The sequence below is a fragment of the Apaloderma vittatum genome, unplaced genomic scaffold (assembly GCF_000703405.1).
Source record: "Apaloderma vittatum isolate BGI_N311 unplaced genomic scaffold, ASM70340v1 scaffold22939, whole genome shotgun sequence".
Lineage (NCBI taxonomy): Eukaryota > Metazoa > Chordata > Aves > Trogoniformes > Trogonidae > Apaloderma > Apaloderma vittatum.
The window spans coordinates 11694-15899 of NW_009737323.1; the positions used below are offsets into that span (position 1 = coordinate 11694).

The window sequence follows — 4206 nt, forward strand, 5'->3', positions numbered from 1 at the left end:
GGGAAAAGCCCCCAAACCCCCCCCCCCCCCCATGTCTGCAGCTAACTGCGGAGGCAGCGCAGTCCAGCCTAAAAATACAGAGACTTCACAATAAATCCTGGCTGAAGGAGAGCCTCCCAAAGATAATGAGAACAAGCTGTAACTAAAAGCGCTAAGTGTGTGTGGGATGCAAATCACTGTAAAAACTGCAGAGGATTAGAAGATGAATACCAGCTGCTGTGAGACAGCCTGGCAAAAGACAAGTCACGAGAGGGACAAATATTCAACTGGGAAGCCCACGTTCTTCCTTGCAGGAAGTGCACTTGTAACTTGTCAAGGTTACCAGGGTCACAAATGATTTCACCTTCAAAGGAGCAGAAGGTAAACTGCTCTACTCAACAAACATGGCATACAGGGATTAGAGACCCTGCTCGCACGCTGCAGTGCCTGCAGAAATGAAGGCAGGCCCTTTACCAACACCCCTTCTCAGGGAAAGAACAGCTCAGGTGTCTCAGACCCATGCTGCTAATGCAAACCCCAAGATTGCAGGAGGCTTCCGAAGATGGGAAAATGCCACTTCAGAAAACTGCCAGCTGGAGCTGCACAAACAAGTGCAAGTGGGATAAGGCTGCAGTCAACAGCACAGCAGGAACGTTTTAAGGCTGTGGCCCCCAAGTAAGGGACACCTATGGCTAATAGCTTCTTTTGACTGCTACAGACTGTCACATCTGAGAACAGTCACAAGAAGTAAAAAAAAAATTATATATCTAGAATAGGCATATAAGAGACCCTAAAGAATGCAGTGCATCAGCTGAGCCAAGTATCACATTCCACTATACCACCCACCAAGGAAATGTCTGTAGGAAACACACTCCCAAATCCTAGCACTCTGGGGCATACAGTTGTCCTCAGCTGGCTGGCTGCTACCAAAACACAAGGCTTAAGACTATGAATTTCAGAGCCTTTATCCAGGAGCCCATCCAATACTCACATCTTGCCTTAGGAAGCTGCCAGGTGGACATTCCCTCAGTTCACAAATTCAATATACAGGTTACACTGGGTCACTCCAGTCAGAGCCAGGAAGATACTCCAGGTCTTCAGCACAACACCCCCAAATTTTCTCTCTACTCACTGAACAGCTCTTCAGTAACACACTATAATCACTGCCCTCTTCTACAGCTAACAGAACATGCAATAACCTACTGACAATATGATCTATACCAACAACAAACTGTTTCTTAAGTTTCCTGAGGGATACAGGAGCTAAAAATTCAAACTCATCTATGTAAGAGCCCAATGGATAAATCAGGATCAAGATGGTTTTCTTATAAAAGACTGGCTACTATAAAAACAAACTCAAATCCCAGCACTGTTTTTTAACAGACAGGCCATATGCAAACACCCAGTGCTCCTTTCTCCAACCACAAGTTTTGACCATTTACACCACACATACACCAGCATGCCTGGAGACCAGCAGGTAGGACAGCCAACAGCAGCTGCAGAAGTAAATTGAAAGCACACTGCTCAGTGAGAGGGTTGTTTTGGTTTTTTTTAATGTTTAAATTACAGCAGCTCGGGTGGACAGCTGGAGCTTCCAGGAAGAGCTGAAAAAGATGAAAAAGCCAACAAACAGGAGAACAGAACTGGAAGAATCAATCTGTCAGGCTAAAAGGGTCAGCTGCCAAGAGGCAGTAAGAAAGCAGAAAATATAGAGCTGCTGGGTGTAAAGGGATAGAGAGCAGACATTTTGTAAGATGTTAACGTTGTCTAGGACTGGCCTGGAAAAACTCAAGCTGCTCTTTTACAAGTTTACTGAGCCTAAGGCACTAGGCAGAGCCCTTCACGAAAACCAAATCCTTGGTACTTCCCTGCTCCTCCTGCAGCCAGGGCTCACCAGAACAGAGCAGATCAGCAGCAAAGGAGAAAAGAAAGTCCCAGGGATCTTGAACTAAGCTGATACCTACATCACCCAGGCGGTCTTCACGTGAGCACAGAACTATTCCCAGGGAGATTAGGGGAGCTCCTAACTTGCAAAGTCAGTGGAAAAACACAGTGGTTGAACTGGATGTAAAAACTTTTCACACAGGTATTCCAGAAAAATGAGCCATGACACTCTTGAGAAAGTTTGGAAAGAGAAGGATTAGAGAAGGAACAAAGAGGTAAAGCTTAGCACACAAGAAGAGCCCTACAGGCAGGGAAGTAGTGCAGGCCAGGCTGTTTTTCTTGGAGATTAGCATACGGTGCGAGAGTTAGTGTGCCTGGGAACAGCGCACTAGACAGAAGGATGGGAGCCTTCCACCCTGGAAGAGAGAAAAAAGCCTGTCATGCAAACACCCATAGCTCCAAGAAGCTCCCTAAGAACTCCCCCACTCTCATAAGGTGGACCTTCTAAACAGGATCTCCTTCTCACTTCCTCTTCCTCATTCCTGTGGTTAAGATTGAGAAATCTCAGTTGCTCAGAGCCCTCAGGTCCCAACGGCTCTAGGCTTCCTCTACCAACAGTTTTTCTTTTCCAGTACTCCACAAAGATCCTCCGTGGGTGCCACACTACAAGCCCTGACCGCTTACTTAATAAGAACATGAAAAAGAAAATCTGCACCTTTAAAAAGAAACATGAGGATAAGCGAGTGCTTGGTCAGTTCCCACATTCCCATGCTGACCTTAGAGAGGAAACAATAGAGGAAAACTGCCTTGTGGTGAGGTTACTTCTTCCACAGTACCTCATCCAAGTCCTGCAGATGATCAAGCTCCACAGTGCCATCACCCTTTTTAATACTTCCTTGATTTCCAGCACAGGCCCGGGAAATCTGAAGATATTCACCATGCAGCATCTCTCTTTAGCAAGGAATTTGGGGTGTCAAAAAAGAAAATAGCAGCTTGGAGGCCCCAAAAGAGAAAGCCTCCAGAAGAGGATTCAGCTGCTCAATTGAACAGCTCTGCATTTTGGCACCTCAACACCCCACTGGTCATCAGGTAGAAGCTGCACTTTTAAATATTTCATCCTCATCAGTACTGAAAGCTTGAAAACAGTTTTGCAACAATATGAGGTAGCCAGGGAACAAACATTTGCTACAATCAAAAGAGCTATAAGGGGCTCAGTCTAGGCAAGAAACCTCTGGTCACAAGCACTGAAATAAGAGTCTAGACACAACTAAAGAAAGAAGCCTTTCCCACTTCAGTGTGTGATTACATGGAAGCTATGACAGGATCTGTGGGATTGTCTGGAGACCTCTCAAATACCCAGGTGTTGGACAGTAAATAGCACGAGTGACTCCCAGATGAGTCACTAGTGCCTGCATGTCTTGATGCGTTAAGGAGTATTTGAAAGTCTTACCTTTGGAGTGAAATAAAAGCAAAATTCTGAGTATTTGGGGTCACTGCCTTACCTGTGAAATACTGCAGAAGAGGTGTTACAAGCCAGATCCCTCCCAGTTCCAGTAAAGACTTCTCTTTCTAGAAAGTTCCCTTCAACTCGCAAACTGTTTGTAACTTATGTGTGGAGCAGAATAGCAAAACAGAGGCTGACTTCCGACAGCTATGAAGAATGCTGCGCATGACTGCTCTGTGAAACACTCTGGGATCTTTTAGGCTAAGACTTAAGAAGAACCAAGTCCAGGGAGCAGAACTCTGACAGTGATGGTAAAAAGATGTGAGCACCTACGGACTTTCACGCACTTGCACCACTGCAAATGAGACCAGAGGGCACGTCTTGGCTGTTTTCAGCGCGTTCGTCCGTCCTGAAGTTGAGCCCAGCCACTCAAAGCAGCACATGCGTCACACTCACAGGAAATGAGCCTCAGCACTCGTTAGGCAACCATCCCTGCAGCACAAATGCAAAACTGACGTCCTCTTCATTTCCCCTTCCCTTTCTTGACTCCTTAGAGAGCGTCTGCAGATGCAAAGCAAGGCCACGTTCCCTATACACACACACACATCCCCCAACACCACAAAATAGCTGCTAACCTAACACAGGGTAGTTGCCAAGTATACATTATTGAGAGATCATGTTCCACCAAAAGGGGAGAGACGGTCAGCTGGGGAGAAAGACAGCACTCTGGAGATGATGGCATCCTGCTCTGTCCTGACTCAACTGTAAGATGGGGAGAAGCAGAAAAAGCGCAAGAGGTGTGGTTTGCTCCCCAGCACTGCCCTTCATTGCAACTGTGGTGACCTCTGTGTGAGGAACACGCAATTCCGGCTTCAGAGGAAACCCAAGCGCCCTCAACG

At 46.4% G+C, this 4206-nt stretch overlaps 1 protein-coding gene across 1 annotated transcript in view; it reads right to left on the reverse strand.

Annotated features, from left to right (window-relative positions):
* The window catches only part of TMED10 (transmembrane emp24-like trafficking protein 10 (yeast)), a gene marked incomplete at its 5' end in the record, with an annotated part of 10251 nt that overhangs the window by 5703 nt on the left and 342 nt on the right, over window positions 1-4206 (reverse strand). The window lies entirely within an intron of this gene.